The 21,572-nt window shown below is 38.6% G+C and overlaps 1 long non-coding RNA gene across 2 annotated transcripts in view; it reads right to left on the bottom strand.

Moving 5' to 3' along the window:
* LOC148049377 (uncharacterized) overlaps nt 1-21,231 on the bottom strand; it is a 47,512-nt gene extending 26,281 nt beyond the window's left edge. The window contains exon 1 of one of the 2 annotated variants that reach the window (XR_015696165.1): nt 21,201-21,231. This is a non-coding gene — a long non-coding RNA (uncharacterized LOC148049377). Of the gene's footprint in view, nt 1-19,325 lie in introns of both variants that reach the window. The other variant, XR_015696162.1, reaches the window with a different exon arrangement.
* Between the last annotated feature and the right edge of the window lie 341 nt (nt 21,232-21,572).

The raw sequence follows: 21,572 nt of genomic DNA, 5'->3' as shown, positions 1-21,572 counted from the left end.
TGAGGAAAATGTGTTTTTTGAGTTGGCTCTTTTAACAGGCAGGTGTCGGTCTCTTTAAGCACAGATCTCTCCTGATTTAGAACTTTATTGCCGAGCTTGTAATTTCTTTATAGGCATTATAGATCATCTTTCTAAATCTGTGGTGCAGGAAAAGAACTTTTGTTTCCGGACAAAGGGACCTGGGAAAGGGGCACTGTTTTGCTCCTCACAGGTGATGGGGTATGTACAAAGAATTTACTAGATAATGGCTTCCCGGTCTTCAGAACAGATGGTGATGGGCCTGTTGCTAGGATAAGGCCTAAAGAATTTAGTTTTTAATTCCATGTTATTGGCCTCAGCCCCATGAATATCCCTGGGTTTCCTGAGGCAAAAACAGGGGAGGGGGAACAGACAAGAAAAGCAACCCACAGACAGAGAAAGCCAAAGAGAGACCAAGGAAGGAGGCAGATTGGTCAATAGAAGCTGTATAGAAAATATCGGCTCAGCTGTCTGTAGTTCACCTGGATATGAAAAGCAGGCAGGCAAGAAAAATTAATTTGGCAGCATGGCCGGGAATTTAATGCTATGGATACCATGGAGAAAAAAAAATCCTCCTCATTGAAAGGTGGTGGCCTCCTTTATTGAAGATAAACCAGAGATGGTATTCAGCTGGTTCTCTCCAGTTCAGGTGAACTGGAAGCGGCAGCTGCAAGAGGCTCTGCCAACCAGTGGTGGGTTGCCAATTTTCTTACTACTGGTTTGAGTGCATGTGCAGAAACATCCAGTTGGGTGGGCGGAGCCTCCCACTGCTGCTACTACTGGTTCGTCTGATCCGGGTCAAACCAGGAACAACCCACCTCTGTCACCCACCCACTCCAACGTAATGTGTGAGCAACGCACTTGCACAGAAGGCAGTGCATATGCACAGATATGACATGTGCGAGGGAAGTGATCGCAATCGTGTTCACATTTGTGAACTGGTAGGGAAGGTAAGTGAATCCCACCTCTGAGATAAAACCTGTTCCTGAAGGCTGTGGTTCTCCCAGGAATAAGTTTGTAATAACAGCAACCCACATTTCAAATGCATCCAGAAAAAAGGCAGGTGTCCCAAGTGTAATTTGATGGTCTTTAAAACACTTCAGTTTGTAAAGAAGTGATAAATAAGTAGTGAGCCTGCCTTTGTAGGAGTGTATTTTCTTCTTAAAGTGGAACATGGCTTACTGCATAGATGTATCCCTATGCATGGAGTGTGTGTGTTGTATATGTGTGTGTGGAGGGGGTGTGTGAGGGTGTATGAATTTATATTGGGACTAAAAAGAAAAAGAAAGTTAAAAGGCCTGGATCATTGGGAAAATTTCATTTAATTATTTGATAATACATCTTTTTCCCATCCTTTGCATTTTCAGCCTTTTATTTACGAGAAAGTCACTGGGTTGCCATTCATTACAAATAGCCCTAAACAGGGTCGGGCTGCCTTCTCTAAGAATATTGTTTGCTATGAATAAAGTCCAAAAATGTAGCTTTTCATACAAAACAAGACTTTCATTTCTGCATCACTTTTCCATCTCTCTTTCCCATTCTCTCCCATTTTCTCTCCCTCTCCCTCTCTCTCTCATTCTCACAGAATTTTTTTCTTTTTTTAGTCTTTTGACACTTTTAATTCAGTTGACTTCTGGTGGGATTAAAAAAAAATTACTACCAGTTCTGTGACCGTGGCTCTGTGGGCGTGGTGTCGCTTTGTGGTTGTGGCTTTGTAGACATGGCAGGGAAGGATAATGCAAAATCCCCATTCCCACCCCCACCGCACTAACCTGCTTTCCAACTCAGTTCTCCTGTTCAGAACAACAAAAGAAGATCGGCTGGGAGGCAGCGGGGACAGCCTATTTGCCGGTTCTCCGAACTGCTCAAAATTTCTGCTACTAGTTCTACAGAACCCGCCAGAACTGGCTGAATACCACTTCTGTTTCTGATGAATGATTCTAGGCAGGCTTCTCAGCAGCATTTAAGAAGTGGTTTGCCAGACCCCTTTCCCTGGATGCTTTCTTGATTTCCAGTCTTAGCCATATGAATACCAAGTGGTACCACATCCAAAACCTAACCAGAAACTAGTCCTGCTCAGTTCAGCCCAGCTAGGAACTGTCACCTCTTTCCGCTTTCCAATTTTAGAAATTCTCAAATAAATTCTCAAATAAAGTTAGTTGTTGAGATTGTTGATTAACATGGCTGCCATGTCTTGGCAGCAAAAATGGGGATGACCATTAGATGGCAGCAATTGCCATCTTCTTGTGTCTCTTTGCTGACAAAGATTTTTGCAGCCCTTACATGCCAACCGTCATCGGGTTGAACCCTAATGGTACTCCATCAGAATTTTAAACAGCGGAAGTAATGATTTCATGCAAGATTATTTCTGGGTAATCATATAATCATTTGGACAATTTAAAACTATTATCTTGCTGTTCAGGTTTTTTTAAAAAAAATGTACATTATCAGATATTTCTACTACATGGCATGATACAATATACTCTGAACATGATAGCAAATACTATAGCCTGCTTTCATTTATCAATGAGGTAGGATGCCATTAAATTAGTACTGTAATTCCCAGTATGGCCCCCAGGCACCAATATACATTGCCGTTAACGCCTCTGAAGTTCCTGGCTCCACCTGACTTTTTATGACCCACAAACATACTTTTAATTAAAACATAGGAATCTGGAACATTGTAAAGCAAGTCACTAGCCTCTAACATCCACTTTATTTCCAAGCATGTGGCTCCTGAGCTTTCTTGGAAGATAACAATGACCAGCAGCTGTAAAACATTACTTTGCTTAAAAATATTAACACTTTGCTTAACAATATTACCCTTTCTCGGTGTAAGAACAAAGACAAACATATAAAGGGACAAGTATGGTTTATCTGGTAACATTTCCTCTTGCTTGCTTTGGTAAAGAGGGTTTCAGAATTATAAATGGGTCCATCATTCCCCAAATTTTCAGTATTTCTGAATTTTGATTGCAAACAGTTTGTATGAAGTTAGCACCCATCCCTCTCCTAGGAAAATGAGATATTTTAGGAAATATTAAATCTTTCCTAAAAGGGAGGCAGAGACTCAGCCCCCCCCCACTTTTGTCAATGGGCCATTTAGGCCTAAGCCAGTCTATTCTACATAACAAAGATCTACTTCCTTCAGGCAGAGCCATAGTAGGAATTGCCCAAAGCCCTCTACTCATCTCACCACATGGCACCTGGGAAGATTACATCCTTCAGCAAGACTCAACCAAGCCTGGGACTACCTACAGCCTAGGACAGCCTAGGACAGCCTACAGAGTTTCCTCTGCATGGCCCCATGGGAGTCTGACAACCAATCAGAATACAAGCTCTAAGTCAAAAGCCCAGAGAGGGCATAAAACCAAGGCACTCTCAGCATCTCTTCCCTCTCCCCCTCAGGACCTCAAACCATGTCATCCTATCCACCATTAAAAAAACATTTTCCAAGCAGTCTCCATGTTTCCAGTGCCTTTCTCACCACTTGGAACTGAACCCAGAAGGATATTTCTTCCAACAATTCTAATGCTAATGTAGCAAACTTTGCAACCTACTTTCTAATGAAATACCCAATTTTCCTCAAAAATTATCCCCTGATAATAAGCCCAATTGGGCTTTTGAGTGCGTGTGCTAAAATAAGCCCTCCCCCAAAAATAAACTCTCTCTGAAAATAAGGCCAAGTGCTCATTTTGGGGGTCAAAAGAAAATAAAACCCTGCCTTATTTTTGGGGAAACATGGCAAGTATTTTCCTCATTATGTAATGGCTCCCTCCTTGGCCCACTTCTGCATTGGAATATTTTGATTGTGGCTTTTTAATGTTGTTTTTATATGTATTATTTGCTGTCCAGAACTATGTATTTAACTTAATTTAAAAAAACAACAACAAAACAATGTTAGAATGTAGGAATTAGTCTATCATTATCCATTGCCCAGTGCATTACACTATTCATCACAAATGGTCATTTAGCCTCTGTTTTAACATCTCCATCATAGGAGAGCCTATCATATTCAGAGGCAACTTGGTTCTTTCAGGATACTTTTAAGTTTTCCTGATATCCACTCAATTATACCTCCTTATAATGTAAACCCATTGTTTCATCTCCTGTCTTCTGGAACTACTCTAAACAATTCTTTTGTTTTTTTCTATATGAAATCCTTTAAGGTGCTTTAAGACAACTATTGTATCTTCCCCTCAATTTTTGCCAAGCTAAACATAGCCAGTGCCTCCAACTGTTCTACATATGTTTTCTAGTCTAAGTCTTTAATCATCTCCTTTGTTCTCCTCTGGACATGCTTCATTTGTCAATGTCCTTCTTAAAATAGAGTGCTGGACTCAGTATTCTAGGTGGAGTCTGACCAACACAGAAGAGAGAAGAACCATGACTTCTTTTGAACTTATTGTTATATTTTTGTTGATACAACCTAGATCTACATTTTTGATGTGGAGGGGTAGCTATAACAGAATCTTGACTTATATTTCAGTGATGATCCACAATGACACCCAGATCCTTTTCACATATGCTGTTGTCTTGTATGGTCCTTTCCATCTTGTACTCATGTTTTTCCTACAAAAGTGTTGGTACTTGAATTATCACTATTGAAATTCATCATGTTTTTTTCATTGTTCCCACCTTTTGAGATGCACCTGAATCTTGATATTGTCACAAAGATGCATTTTCAAAAGGCAACTAGACCTCCTTTGTTTTGCTTGATGATGTTTCACTTTTCATCCAAGAAGCTTCAGAACTGAAGAAGCCTTTTGGATTGAGACGTGAAAAGTCTTCAAGTCAGAAGAAGCCAACATTGCGATGATATGGATGTGCGGTCTCGATGTTCTGAGACCACAGCTGATACTTTTTCCGCTGGGTGGTCCAATTGGACCTAAACCGTCCCGCAGAGACGGTGAACAGGAAGAATTCTTCTTGCTGATCTTAGGGACATCGCAAAGTCCCTGATCGATCCAAGAGAAGTTCTTCAAGCTGACGACAAAAAGTCCAGCCACCAGGCTGATGAAGTCGGGGTGGCTCCAAAATGGAAAGATACAGAATGAGAAAGTGTTTCCAGGAATTTTTACCGTTTTAAAAGAGACTGCCTATAAAAAACTTAAAGTTAATTTAAATTTGAGAACAGAAGAAATAAGCGGTGAAATTAAGCTTTGAATGTTTTTGGACAGTGGGTTATCTTATTTTTTAAATGTTATTTTCATGGATGGAATTTATGCAAGCCTTTTAAACCGAATGGATTGTTTTCTTCTTCTTTATTATTATTATTTTTTGTAACCTATGGACTAAAATTCTCCTTCTTTATTACTGCATGTGTTTTTCCCTTTTTATTATCTATTTCATTCAAGAATTTGACTTTTTTTAACCTGGAATAAGAAAAGATACAAAAAGCAGCAAAGAAAATTATAACAACAGAGGGGAAGACTCTGTTGGAGGCTGGAGGTTTGTGTATTGGAAACAAAACACTTTTACTTTCCTCACTGATTATTCTGGCTTGGCACTTCAAGGACTCACTGTTTTGTCTATAGAGAGTGATAAGAAAAGCATACAGATGTTCCTTTGAAGTATACCTTTAACCAGAGAAAAGTAAAAATAAGACCTTATGGTGAATTCATGCTTAATCTTGTAAAAGCCTTCCAAGCCAGAGCAGTAGTGTTTGTCAGCTAGAGATAATGGCACAATCTCAACAGCAGAAAAAACTTTAAGTTTTCAAAAGATATTGTTAGAAATTCAGAAATTTTCAAACACATTTAAAAGGACGGAGAAGAAGTTGGAAAATCTAGAGCATCTAACAGTAAAATATGATGAAGAAGTTGGAGATGTTTATCAAGTGGAAAAAGTGGAGGTTAGAATCCTAAAAACCAAAGAGAAAAATGACTACAAAGAAATTAAATCTGCTGATACCTATGGTGATTGGTTTGTGTCTGGAAATGGAAAGAGTGGAATATGGAAAGAGGAATTAAATGGAGGGGAATTCTACCCCAGATGGCAAGATACAGAAGAAGAAAAAAATAAATAAATGGATTTAAAGAGAGAAATTTTGTTAGCAACATCGTTGAAAACACCACTGACAATTAAAGATAAGCTGATTAAGGAAACAGAAGAAGGGCATAGAAATTACATGAAAGACTTAATAAGCAATGAGGACTCCATACAAATTTGATTTAAGAGATGATTAGAGGACTGATACCACAAATGGCAGAAGACATGAGATTGTTTTGCTACTGGAAAGATACAAGTTGATAGATGAAAGGGTATAATCTAAAACTAGTTAAACTTAGTGAAATTTAGTGACAATAGATATAGTTAAATAAATAATTGATAATGATAAGAATGTATACATATGTATTGCTATGATAAGTAATAATTGGATATGAATATTGAATGGTACCTATGAAAGGAAGATTAGAATTTTTTTGGTTATATATAAAGGTTAATAAAAAAGAACTAAGTTAAATTTAGTTAAGTGTTGTTTATTAAGGGAGAAATGTTATGATAAAGGACACAGTCAAATAAAAGAAGGATAATATAATGATAACAATGTATATATATGCATGGGTACAACATAAGGAAAGTGGATGTAAATTGTAAACAGTGATTTGGAAAGGAGGATTAGAAATTTTTGTTACTAAATATTATGGATGTTTAGCCAGAATAGGCCATGAGGATTCAATGTTATTGGAGGATATGAAAAATAGCAAATGAAATGCCAGTATGTGGTTATGTTTTAAATCTTGATATATTTTATGATGAAGGACATATTTATATATGAAAAGTCTTCAAGCAAAATCTAATAAAAAACATCCAGTTACCTTTTGGGAAAAAAAGCACTGGGAGAACCCCAGTGGCTTAATAGTCAGAGAAAGAAACTTAGTAAGGACCTGCCCTAATACATTAAGCAGACAAAAGTGGCAGTGGGGAGTTTGTACTTTCATACTTGCAAGTTTGATGTTAGCCCTCCCAGGTAAATCAATCCAAATTTTTTCTACCTGCTGATCTTGTAAACTTTAATTGTTAAATAGAAAGCAATCCTCAGTGAGTTCAATTGTGCTTAATCCCAAATATTGATAAGACTCGCTAATCTATGCAGAAAGGCATACATAGGATTGCACCAATTGTGGACTACTGAGAGTCCTTTCAAGGTCCTTCTTAGGAAAGCATTGTATTTTATGTGGACTAACTTTCAGAATGGAACGAGGTGGCTCAGTGGCTAAGACGCTGAGCTTGTTGATCAAAAAGATCAGTAGTTTGAATTTGTACATGTTTTCTATTTTGTTGAATTGAGACTAGTGAGGCACAGCTCATTTTATGGAACAAGAACATTGGGAATGTTGAAACAGAAAACTCAGGACTGGCTTTAGGCAAAATCACATTCTGGCACCCCTGATGGTTTGGCTCTCTTGATTCTATTTTCTTCAAGGTTTAGAACTTCACTCTTACAGTTTTCAGCTTCAATATTTTTTCTTTTATTGCACATTTATTGTGCAATTCATAGTAAATAAAGTTAATTACATTAGCACCCCTTGTTATCACATGGCAACAATTCTGTGAAATTATATTTAACTCTTGATTTGTCATTACTGCTTTTCCAGGTGTAATTTTGATAAGCTGATAATCACATGACTGGCCCGCTTAATACTTTCCTATCAGACTTTTGTCTTGCTTCAGTAATATCAACAGCTTCCTGAGGTCTATAGCTATAATTAAAAAAATATATATTTTTCTTGTGAGTTGCAATATTTGCTTAGTACAAGTTGCTGTCCACTACCATTTAACCAACTTTGTGAGTAAATGCTTTCAAAAAACGTACAAAGCGTAAAATCTTTTAAAAAAATTTTTTTTTAGTAAAACTTGCAAACAAGTAGATAAAAAACTAACACAAACTAATAGGTAGTAAGCAGGGAAAAAGAAAAAGAAAGAAATCAAAGAGAAACAGTTAAGAAATATAGAAAAGAAAGAAAAAGGTATAAAGTGGCTTCCAATATTCTTTTCAGCAGTTATAAATACAAATATATTTTAATGTTTCTCTCTAATGTTACATTGTATTACTTTTCTTTCTATAACCTATCCTATCTAATCATCAACACCATAAGTTCATTTTCTTTAATTTGTCACAAAAACTCCCTAAGAGGCTTCCAGTCAAGAAAAAAAAAGGTCTAAAGCAACAAGGAAAGATTTTATACTCCTATTGGAAGTATTTTCATATACTTTATGGAAGTAATATTTGGAAGCCTTTTCAATTTTAAATTTTGCTGCCTTCGCAACTATTGGCCAGGCCTAGAATCAGCCCTGTAATAATATCCATAATGAAAACAATTGAAATTAATCATTAGGATTCTAAGATGTCCATCACTATTTCTCCCTTCTGCATTTCATTCTTCTGTTTTGTTGCACTTTCTTCTTTGTATACCCCTCCTTTGTATATAATATCTTCTTCTCAGCCATGACATCTCTTTTTTCTCTGTTTTTACTGCATGATAGCTATTTGTATAGATATTAATGGAAATATTATAACATAACATCATATTGAAGGCAAAACAGTTTCCTGCACAATATGCTGTCTTATAAAATACTAGAGTGCTCCCCCCACCCGTAATTATTAATACTGGATAGCAGTCATTATTCTAATTCAAAAAAGGCAGCTTATGATTTATTATGTTATTCTGTAGTCTAAGGCCCTGCCTAATCTTTTCTGCTTTGTATCCTAGAAACATCTGAATTGTGTTTGGTTTGGGAGTTGAGAAAAGGCTTTCTCAGTCACTGTCCTCGGGCTTCAGAATTCCCTTGGTGGAGAAATTCACTTTTCCCCTCTTTGATTGTGTTCCACTATCATGTACAAATCTTTCTCTTCCGGCAAGCAATCAGCCTTCTGAATTGCTGGCTTTTAACTTCTTGGCTGAGATACTTTCTGAACTTTTTTTGAGGCTTTAACTGGCTTATGCCCTTCTTTTCCCTCCTCTCCTTTAAAACATTTATTTGTTCTTTTAACTTCTCTGTACTGGGATGGTTGAATAGCTTAACTTGTGCTCTTAAGACAGATATAAAGGTAGAAGAAAAATATTTTAAATGATTACTTCATTTGTTATTATATGAAGCCTGAAAAGCACAGATGAAAATTCTGAAGTTCATTGTTGTCCTCCGTATAGTTAATATACATTAAGGGAAACAGTGGTGAAACATTACCCTAGGACCACACGCAGCTCTGAAAGCCTTGGGTGCTATCTCAGAGACCTTCAAAAGTCTCTGGTAAAGGGTAATTTTTATAACATAAAAAGGGAAAATCATTAAACATATGATTAGAGAAGAACCATATGAATGTCTTTTAATTTACTTAAATTTAGGTATAAATCTCAAGTGTTGGTTTTCCACAAATGCTACTTTTATAAGCATGGAGTTTGTAGGGTTCACAGCTGCCAGAATTTATGTTACAAACAGATCAATTTTCCAAAAGGTTGGGATTCTGGAATATTGCACAGGGAAGGCAATCATTACAGTTGATTAGGCCTATTAAATATATACAGACACAAATACACACATAAAACAACAATATGTTTGGTTCCCATGTCCTGATCTTAATGTAGTGAAATGATCTTAGGAAATTACAAATGTGTTGCAAAGCATGCATGTAAATATGAAAGAAAAAAAAAGAATCTGATACATACTGTGGAGCAAAGTCTTAATAAGAGCCGAGGTGGCACAGTGGGTAGAGTGCAGGCCACTTCAGCTGACTGTTATCTGCAGTTCAGCGGTTCTAATCTCACCGGCTCAAGGTTGACTCAGCCTTCCATCCTTCCGAGGTGGGTGAAATGAGGACCCAGACTGTGGGGACGATATGCTGACTCTGTAAACCGCTTAGAGAGGGCTGAAAGCCCTTTGAAGCGGTATATAAGTCTAACTTCTATTGCTATTGCTAATATCTAGCGTTCTTCTAGTAGAATGTTCATAATCATTCAGGACCTACTAGACCTCGCCAGGAACTTGATACATCTTCCCTTTCACTCCATGATTGGGGTTACAGAAGCAAGAAGACTGCTAAGTCCTGGCACACCATATTGGAAGACTGTAAAAAGGCTCTATGTGCCTGATTTTAAGGTCAGTGTTACTCTGAAAAGGGTGATTAAAGCATGTGATAGTGGTTAATTAAACTATTTTTGCACTGCCCCTTACTAATTAGCTTAAGTCTCCATATATTCTGTGTCTCCAACCTTCTGAAGCCGTGAAAAAATCCAGGGACAGTGCTTACTTGGGCTGGAAAGGAGAGATCACTAGAAAATTACAATGTTCTGTTATACAAATAATGCAATGAAATAGAATTGACGAGCGGCCTTTATGCAGTGAAATCTTCTGTCTCAAATCCTCAGAGAAGTATCTCAGATCCGGGCAGCAATAAGGTCCCAGCAGCACTTGGGACCTCCTGGATTCTTTGCCCCACTTGATATAAATTGTAATAAATATTTAATTTAAGTAGAAACCAAATATGGAATGCTTCCAAGGAAGGGATTGCACTTATGGACCCTGAAGAACTGTCTAAATTTTATGCAGTAGGAGACTGGCCACATGTAAGCTAGGTCCAGGTTCCTGCTGGCTCCTTGACCAGTTGAGTAGGCTCTAAACAGAGGGATGGTAATTGTTTCCTTCTGGGATGATGTGATGCCACTTGCCTTTAAACAAGCAATGGTTTAATCCTTCAAAGAACTCATATGTTGCATGAAATTCAAGTGTATTTTACTATCCTAAGGACAAATGGCAGGTGATGCAGAGATCTTGAATCAGCCTGATGGAAGTTAATGTCTGGATGGCACAAAATAAATACTTTATTAAACCCTATCAATTAGTTACCTATATGGTCACTAACATCCTATAACATCAGTACTAGTGATTGCTCCTAGAGCAGGGCTCTCCAAACTTGGCAACTTTAACACTTGTGGACTTCAACACCCAGAATTCCTCAGCAGCTATGTTGGCTGAGGAATTAAGATCCTCCTTAAGATCAGCCATGCATAACATAGCACTAGGATATATTAGGGATCACCTTACCAAACATGACTCTGCCTGTCTGATTGAAATACTAAGAGTCTCTGTCCCTGAGATTCTGTTAATGTAATCTAATAATTTTATTTTATTGTATTAACACTCCACCTTTATTTTTTTAAATACCGGGGTTTTTTTTGTTTTTTTTTTGGACTATAAGACGCAACTGAGTATAAGAGGCACCATGATTTTGAAGAGGTAATTAAAAAAAAAAAAACCGTTTTTGGCCTCGCAAACCCTCTGCATGCCTCATTTTTTGTAAAAAAAAAAAAAAAAGGCATGCAGAGCTTTGGGAGGCTTGTAGTGTGCCCTGGGGACTGGGAGCAGGGAAACGAGAAAACAAAGGGCCATTTTTCACAAAAAACAGGCCGTTTTTTTGCAAAAAAAAAAGGGGGGGCATGCAGAGCTTTGGGAGGATCTTAGAGTCCTCCTGGGGGCTGGGGGGCCTAAAAATGAGCAAAACAGCCATCCCCAGCTTTCAGGAGCACTTTGCAAGCCCCCCAAACCCTCTGCATGTCCATTTTTGCAAAGGGGGTGAAGTTTCGGTAGGCTAAAACTGCTGTATTCAGTGTATAAGATATATGCAGATTTTTATCCTCCTTTTTGGAGGAAAAAGGTGTGTCTTATATGCCGAAAAATACAGTAAATAACTCAAGGTGGCAAACATACACAATACTGCTTCTTCTTTCTATTTCCCCCACAACAGCAACCCTATGGGATGAATTGTGTTGAGACAGAGTGACTGGGCCAAAATCACCTACCTGGCTTTTATGCTAAAGTGGAATTGGTTTATCTAGTTGTGTTTTCTGTCTGATTTACCTAAGAGGGCTAACGTCAATCCTGCAAGTCTAAAAGTACAAACTCCCCACTGCCACTTTTAAATTTCTTTCTTAAGCCACTGAGGGTTCTCCCAAAGGTGAGAACTTTCCCCCCTGAAAAGACAACTGGACTTTATTTTGCAGGAAGATGTTTCACTTCTCATCCAAGAACCTTCAGAACTGAAGAAGCTTCTTGGATGAGAAATAAACTGAAGAGGCTTCTTGGATGAGAAGTGAAACTTCTTCAAGCAAAACAAAGAAAGTCCAGTTGCCTTTTGAAAAAAAGCACCTTTGGGACAACCATGATCTAGATAACTAAGAATCTCCGTAGACACTGGGGTTTCCTACCTGACTTCTATGATTGTTTCTTAGGTATCATCTTTTTCTCTTATCCCCAAGGCCATCCACACATTCCATTGTATGTCCTGGTCTGAATGTCCAATAAAAATAGACGGATCTTTAGAACCCTATAAGGATGAGGCTATCTGGATCTCTGAAGATATGTGTTCCACAAGGAATGCCAAGGCTGCCACAGAGAAGGCACATCTCCTGAATGCAATCAGAACATGTGTGTTTTACTAAGGGCATCTGGACCACGCCCTCTCTACTAGATCTGGCGGAGTGAGCTGGGACAATGGGAAAAAAATGGAGCTATAGAACTGAGCATTAGAGACGTTCAAGTGATTGCCTAGAACAGCAGGACCTCTGTTCTCGTTACATTTGCAGGTTCCATTTGTCCCATTTTGTGTAACAGAATCCTTGTAGATTTAGTTGTCTTTTTGATTTCATCAGCTGGCAGTGGAGCAAACATTTTTTTTTGTGACTGAAATAGAGAAATCATATTTCAAAAGACTTCTAAGTTTATTCATTAAACAGGAATTCTGTACAGCATATTTATAGAAACAGAAGAGCTAGGCCTTAATTTTCATTCCTAAGAAGGAAGGAGACATAACTCACCAAATAAACCTTAGATAAAAGGAAACATACATTTTTCTTGTACATTTGATGATATTCCAACACATTTGCCACAGATTTCTTTCTCTCTAAAGGGAAGATCTTAATATATTTAGTGTTCTGATATCTCTTCAGTAGTTAGAAATGTTGCAGAAAGTGGTTATTAATAAATCATTAAAGGCTCTCATCACATCTAGCAGCCTGGCTTCTACACTGTGTGTGTTTTTTCTCTCTTTTGCTCTACAGAAAGTCTTTCTAACAAAACCCACAAAAAGAGCTGTTATAATGGACTAGCCTTCAAAAATGAAGAAAAATGTACTCCTCAGTTATATTCTATTTTAATGCTCTCCACCCCGCCTCAATTTCTTGTTGCTCAGAATATGTAACATCTTGCATTAACAGCTAAGTTAATCTTACATTAAGATTTGATCTTTATCAAAATCTGTGGCAATAACTCTCATAATTGGGACTTGGCCTGTCAATCTGTTAAAGAAGTTTTACAGTATCATCTTTTAATGATTATTTTATTTAGCGATTAATTAATTGGCTAAAAGTTGTACATTGTTTCTGTCCAGTAAATTTATATTAAATGTTCCCAAGGATAGTCTCTTCCCTTTTTTCATCTTCAAGTTTCAGAAAAAGTAGATTTTTTTTTGCTTGCTGAGTAATCTTGAACATAGTAAAGATGGCTATTTTCCTGGCTCCCCCCCCCCATTTTTTTAATACATGGAACATCTGACAGTACAATTCTGGATGCTGCTATAGGACAACCCACCCCACCTAAAAAAGCCAAAACAAGAAAGCAGTGTAGATAAAGAGGTAGATAAGAATAAAAAAAAGAGGCTGAAATGAAAGAACTTCTAAAAACAGCAGAAATAGTGGAGAAAAGAGCAAGGAAGATAAAGGACTGGTCATCACCAGGTGAAAATGAGCTGCATGGTTTTAGGTTGAAGCATCTGGCACCCACTTGTTGCCAAGCAGTTTAACAACATATTGCAAAGAGAGGAAATTGAAATTTTGGTTAATATCTTGCAAAACCTATCTGATAATGAAAAATCCAGCAAAAGTGATGACACCAAACAACTAAAGACCTAAATTACCTGCTTACCAACAATTTTCAAATTGCTTATAGGTTTCCAGTCCAACAGCATCTAGTTGAAAACAAGTTCTTTCCATCCTAAGCAGAAAGGAAGCTGCCTAAATGGCAGAGGAACAAAATATCAACTTATTTTGGAAAATTGCAAGAGAAGGAAAACCAACTGAATGTAGCTTGGATTGATTACCAGAAGGCTTTCCACTCCCTGTCACACAATTGAATAATCAAGTGCAGAGAAACAACAGGAATCAGTAGAAACATCAGAAGGTTTCTGTAAAGATAAATGATACAATGGAAAACATGGTTGCTAGTCAATGGTGATCAACTGGGAGAGGTTAATATCAAGAAAGGAGCTGTCAAGGAGACTCTCCACTATTGTTTGTCATTGCATGAATTCTTCTGTGAACAATACTCAGGCCATGGGTATCAAACATCTGCTAGGCTATCCTACCTCCTATACATGGACAATCTGATATGGAAAAATACCATAGAAATGTTGCTCAACATTGTCCATATAGGCAGTCAAGAGTTTGGACTGGACAAAGGGGCTATTCCCCACATCAATAATGGAAAACTAGGGAAAACTGAAATAATCAAGATCTGGCTGACGTGACAGATGATGATGATGATGATGATGATGATGATGATGATGATGATGATGATGATGATGATGATGATGATGATTTGAAGCTGTTTGGTAAAACAAAAGCTAACTGAATTTATCAATTGAAAGCACAAAATAATTTAGCCAAGACATTGGTATGCAGTTTGGAATTGACAAATGTGCAACAATGGCAACCAAAGCAGGCAAGGTCATAGAAGATGATGGAATAGAACTTGAGAATGAAGAAATGATAAAGGCAGTAAAACCAGAAGAAGGCTACAAGTACTTGGGGATTTAGAGGCCTATGACTTAATGCATAAAAAAGTCAAGGAATCAACTTCAGCCAAGTACATTCAACAAATTCGCAAGATATTAAAGTCCAAACTGAGTGGAGGAAACATCATAAAAGCCACAAATACCTGCGCTATACCTGTGATTCAATGCTCTGCAGGAATAATTGACTGGACCCAGATGGAGTTGGACAATTTGGACAGAAAAACAAGGAAGCTTATGACAATGAATCATGCTTTGCACCCTAAAAGGGATGTTGACCGATTATATCTACCAAGAACAGAGGGTGGTCGAGGACTCCTACAAGTAAAGCAGACTGTGGAAGAAGAAAGACACAGCTTGAATGATTACATCCAGGAAAGTGAAGAACCAATGATTAAGGAAGTAAATAAAGGAGGCCTTTCAAAGACAACTAAGTCAAAAGCTGAATATAAGAAATAAGTAATTGAGAAGCGAGCTGAAAATTGGAAAAGCAAAGCTATGCATGGCCAATATTTGAAAGGTATTGAAGGCAAAGCTGACCAAAAACTAACTTGGAACTGGTTAAGATCAGGAGCAGAAGGCTTTATTTTGGCAGCTCAAGACAAGCCTTAGCCATAAACTGCATGAAGGCAAAAATTCAATATGTTACTACCAACAGCAGTGGGTGCAACAATTTTTCACAAACTGACTACCTACAACGCCATGACCACATTGCTAAGATTATTAACTGGAAATTGTGCCAAAAGTCTGGATTTGAGTACAGCAAAAACCACTGGGACCATCAGCTTGAGAAGGTTTTAGAAAATGAGAAAGTCAAGATCTTGTGGGACTTCAGAATTCAGACTGACAGGCACTTGGCCTACAACACACCTGGCCTAATAATAGTTGAAAAGAAAAAAGTATGGTTCGTTGACATTGCACTACCTGGTGATGCACAAATTGAAGATAAACAGCAAGAAAAAATTACAAAGTACCGGGACTTGCAAATTGAAGTTGAGCGACTGTGGAAAAAGAAATGGTTAGGACTTGAGCTGCTGAGCTACCAACCAGCCCCAAAGACTGTGAATCTCACCAAAGATTATCATCATCATCATCATCATCATCATCATCATCATCATCATCATGCCTTGTGCATTGCCTTATTCACAACCTTCTCTTTATGTTCTTTTTGATAGCTGGTTCTTGGGCTGATCAGTCTAGTAGCCATTTCTAAAGTAATAAACATGTGTACTCTGCTTCTCATCATAAAAGAAACAAGCCTTTTCTCCTTTACCTCAGAAGAGGATGAGACAAAGAACCAGTATTTTATCTCTGTAATTTGCCTGCATTCAGGTTTCTCATTTGTATTCTTATTTGGGAACTGTTCACACTTGTGACAATGTTGAGTAAGTTTACAAATGGTCCTTGGAATTTGGGCTGATGCAGTGTCTTGATGTGTCATGTGGCTGCTATTTGCCATCTTTCTTGCTGATTTCTGCCAAGCAAAGTCAGTGGGAAAGGTGGCAAGAAGTAGAGAACTTGCTGGAAGTTTGTCATTAATTCTTCTTCATCTCCTTTATTATAATTCTTACTAAACAGAACTATGAGAGGATGCACGGTGTCTAATTCAGGTTGGAACTGTCTGATTTTCTCATATGGACATCATCCTTATATGGACAAATATACAAACCCATATGTAATAAAATGTCTTATTCTTCTGTCTCTGAGTTGAATATACTCCACCCCAGAATTTCTATCTCCACTGTTCAATTTAAGGGATAGTTAGAAAGGCCTTTGGCTTACAGAGAGAGGGATTATAGATTTCATAAAGGCTTCTAGTCCAGTTTTAGTTCCATAATTTGAAGACATCACCTTCTAGAAAACTGTTCAAAAATAATAACAAGAGGCTGTAAGGAAAAGAAGTAGAAGTAGTGGGATACAGTATGTTATCCACCATGATCAAATCCCAAGTGGCTGGTCAATGCAGCTGAGCTGTGTCTCAAGATACAGAGAAGTATGAAAAATCTCTGGGATCATCACTGAACCCCATGAGAGAGGGAAAAAAACATGTTCAGTATGGCAACTTTTGATCTAAGGCATTGAATTGGGGCATTCTCCTTAATAATTGCAGTACTGTATATACTCAAGTATAAGCCTAGTTTTTCAGCCCACTTTTTGAGCTGAAAAAAGCCGCCTCGGCTTATACTCGAGTCAGTGAAAAATTTGCCCGAAATGGAGGAGAAAAAGGGGCGGGGCCATGCCGCTGGGTGACGCTCGTGAATGGCCCAGCGCCCCTGAGTTTCCCCTCCCTCTGTGTCAGTTTGCCGCGCAGCGTGCACCGCACCATCCCCCCTCCTCACGTTCTAATGTAATGCAGGGCTATCTTACGATTCCCCTTCCTCCCCCTCCTGCCGCTCTGCAACGATGTCCCACCTCCTCCTTGTTATGGCAAGCAGCCACATAGCGATGTCCCACCTTCTCTGGTACAGTGATCCAATGATAGGAATCACTGTGCCGTGTGTCATAGGAGGCGGGACATCATCATCACAGCGGGACATCAGCATCATGAGGTGAGTGAAGTATTTCATTGAATACACCGGTATTGTGTGATAATAATTTGTTATGCAGAGCAAATTTTTACAATGGCTACTGTATATTTAATGGGCACAGGCAGGCTGTATATGTTATTCAATGGGCAATGGCATTATTGGTATCTATTTTTATTTTTGAAATTTATCGGTAGCTGCTGCATTTCCCACCCTAGGCTTATACTTGAGTCAATAACTTTTCCAGTTTTTTGTGGTAAAATTAGGTGCCTCGGCTTATATTCGGGTCAGCCTATACTCGAGTATATACGGTATCTGTTTTCTGTTTCCAAGCACAGGGTGAAAAAGGAAAGAAAATAAGAACTATCTTACATCAGTTCCAGGCAAATGAATTTGAAGTAAGGAATTATTCTGGTACATCCTCCATGAAATATGTCCTATGTGACATTACAACATCTATACTTTCAAACTGGGCTGGTAAAGATGCTACGTAGTCTTACTTAACACAAAGATGGTCTTGCAGAATATCTCTGCATCGTGGTTTGTATTAACCCACATTAGTTGAAACGTTCACAGTTGGCTACATGCAAATAGCTCTCTAAATCATAAAACAATGGCTGGGCTCAATGCATCTGCTCTCCTAAAACTAAATGAGCCACAGTACAGCTTAGCATCATGCATGTGAACTCAGTCAAAAACTGAAGAAATAAGCAAGAGAAAATGGTATACCCATTGAATCCAATGTGAACTCCAAGACATTATTTCTGTGCACTGTGTAATTTACAGTCTCCACCTCAGGTTTATTGGGCTGTGCCAAAAACGTATTTGAGAAAAAAAATGCCTATGTTGCAATTCTGTGACCCACGTTGTAGGATCCTTGTATGTGATCAGCACATCAGGACAGAATTGTGAATGTTTACATCTTCTGAAGCCCTATTGACTTTTGGATCTCAGATAATTGCCATATAAGGCCCTACTTGCTATTTACTAGAGACAGACTTTCCTAGGAATTACTATGCTGTGAACATAATGACCTGACTTTTTGTTGGGTACAGTAGTTGTGTGTACACTACAGGTAGTCCTTGACTTACAACGGTTCATTTAGTGAATCGCTGAAAAAAGTGACTCGTGACTTTTTTTATATACTTACAGCATCCCCATGGTCAAGTGATTAAAATTCAGACACTAGGAAACTGGCTCATATTTATGACGGTTGCAGTATCCTGGGGTCATGTGATCCCCTTTTGTGATCTTCTGACAAGCAAAATCAATGGGGAAGCCAGATTCACTTAACAACCATGTTACTAACTTTACAACTGCAGTGATTCACTTATCAACTGGGTGGCAAGAAAGGTCATAAAATGGGGCAAAACTCACTTAATAAATGTCTCACTTAGCAACTGAAATGTTGGACTCAATTTGGTCTGTGGTGCAGAGTTTTAAGTCAAGCCAATTTGCTTTGTTGGTCTCCTCAAAGCTCCTGAGATATAGGAAGCGAAGATTTCTCCCAAACTGCAGTTTTCTGCCTTGCCAACTATATTCCTAACACTATTCCACATTTATTACAGAGTCTTCTCCAAGTCCAGCACCAAAGTATGGTGAAGAATATCTCATGAGAAGAATATACATTGCTAGACATGAGTTATGAATGTCTGAGCAATGAAATTCTGCTAGAAACTAGAAGGCAGCAGCTTCTGAGCAGATTGAAAGGAAAAGCGATAAACCGGGGATTGCAGCATTGAGCGTACAGTGAATGTGGCAAAACAGAGAGTCTCAGAGCGGCTCCAGGCTTTCTTCCAGCTCCTTGCAAAAAAAAAAAAAAAAAGCTGAAGAGATTGTAATATAATTTAACCTCTTGCTCAGTTCTCATGCTTTCCAATTTCCAATTGCGCTTGCACAAGAGAAGATCCTGTCATCATGTTTCCATTGTATGCAACTTGTCCCAGGAAAGAATTCTCTTTTCCCCAAAGAACTGCTGGATGCCCCATATAAGTTACCTTCTCCGGTCTGAGTTCTTGGGAATTAATTTCTTCATCAGGAAATACTTCCTGATTTGCAGTTCTGCATTTCAGTTGTTGCGCCTTTATCTTTTTTTCACATCAGCCGGTTTCCTGCCAGGAGAGTTGTGTAGCTGACTGGCTTCCCAGATTAGATTTGGAGAAATCAGCCAATGCTGCTTACAGTTCTCCCCAAGTCATTTTACTGAATGATTGCAGCTACCTGATACAGCAATGGCACAGGTATCCTTGTTTTTTTCTTTAAAAATAAATCTGCCTTAGCTGTAGGTAGAAGTTTGCAGTAGATTGCTCACATTTTCCAACATCTGATTAAGAGCAATTCAGCAATGGTCTCTGGAAATAAGACCAAGGCATGAACATGATGTACTTCTATTACTCTCTTTCCTCCTCCCCCCCATCCCCGTGAGGCCAAGATAGCTTCATTTTCTTGCTCCAGACTCTCCACAAATACGTGTGCTAGGAATTTATGTCCATTTCTCTCCAGGTGAACATGAATACGTTCTGTTGAATTTAGTCAAGATCCTATTATCATCCCTGATGTTTCCAGTCCAGTGTGTCCAAAGTTCAATACTTCAGCTCTAGAAAGTGGGGGGTGGGGGTGGGAGGGAGGGAGACCAAGAAGTGAAAATTAGAAGGTTTGAAAGCCAGCACTGTACGCAAAATACGTTGTCTCCTTCCCGCAATTAACATAGTCGATGTCATAAGGGGTGATTGTTTACTGCAAAGCAGCTCCAGGTGGTCACAAAAGAAACACAATAAACAGTTTTCTGATCTTCTTCAGTGAATCTTAATAATTTCCATAAACAGACAATTTGAATAGTCAATTCCTAGTGTGCTTTTCTCAGAAAGGAGTCCCAGCGATCAAACTTAAAATGCAAGGGCATGTTTAAAAAGTTGTCCTTTTGGTGCCTGCCTCCATCTGTGACTTCGGCTGATGAGCTTTCGCCTTTTGTATGAGCTGCATTGTTTAGTTTTTGAAGTTTGCATGTATCTCAGAGGTTTGTCAACTTGCATCTTTTTTTTTCCTTTTCCCTTTTCTTTCTTTCTTTCTTTCTTTTTTTTTTTGTAGCTCTATATGCAGGATCCTGTCTGCCTGTTTCCTCTATTGCACTATTTTGTTTGTACTACTGTAATCGTTTTGCTGGCCCAGATCTGTGTGGGTGTGCTGGCAGCTTTACAATAAAGTTACATGGGAACTGAGTTAAGGTTGAATATTTATTAGAAGAAGCCATCTGGCGTCAGGCAGTCTGGGGGGGGGGGGGAGAGATTCACTTCTTTAGTAGTCTCTCCTCTTTTTTTCCTCTCTACTTCTTCCTCTCTACCCCTCCCCTCTCCTTTCTAGTTTTCACATTTCACATATGTGAAAAGTAGGACACACGTCTCTCCACATTCTTTTTTTCCTTCCCACTTACAGTCATAAAAAAATATGTAGCTCTATCTTGCATATTCCAGCCTCTGCTGTATGATTTTGCTTCCCTCTGCTTCTGTCTGCTGTACTAACGCCTCAGACCCATTCTTCTAGAGGTATTCACTGCAGATGGCAGTGCAAAGTTCTCACAGTTGGTCCCTCGTATTTGGCCTGTGACGCGGCAGCTTTGAATAGTCGCACTTTGCTATGGTTTGCTAAAGCATTCATCTCCCATCCCGTTTCTTGCTTCCCATCCTCCAGCTGGCAGGCTCATAGAAAGAAAGAAAAAAACACCACCAACTCACCATCCCTGTGTGGAATGTTCAGAAAACTCACGAATCCCCTTAATTAAATAAACTGGCTAGGAGAACTGGCTTGGTATTTTGTCCATTAGAACTGCGACAAGTGGAAAACTAAATTGACCCAAAAGACTCTCTTCTCCTTACCTTTCAGCTATTCTCTCTCACTGTTCTTGACACATAGGCGCAACACATATGGAGGTGTCAGGGAACAATATGTCAAACCGTGTCTGTTTGTTGACTTTTCTTATCAAGCATTTCATATTAAAGGTGGCTTTTAACCAGGTGCGTTTCTCTGCTAAAGTTCTCAATGGTTAGAAATATTTGAAGAACTCTGGAATGAGCAAAACCAAAGCGAAGTTTTAAAAGGAAATGGGATCTTGTTGTAATATCAAGGAGACATTACATATATAATTTTTGTTGCCTTCTTAGAAATAATGGCCTGTCCTATCAGATATGTTCATGGGGAAGGCCAAGATGGCAGTGGTGACCCCATGATCAACTACTTACCGCTTTGAC

This window comes from Thamnophis sirtalis, unplaced genomic scaffold (genome assembly GCF_051295495.1).
Source record: "Thamnophis sirtalis isolate CommonGarterSnake01/CBP01778 unplaced genomic scaffold, rThaSir2_p1.2 scaffold_1, whole genome shotgun sequence".
In the NCBI taxonomy this organism is placed as follows: Eukaryota; Metazoa; Chordata; class Lepidosauria; order Squamata; family Natricidae; genus Thamnophis; species Thamnophis sirtalis.
This window is presented reverse-complemented; position numbering and strand designations above follow the sequence as displayed.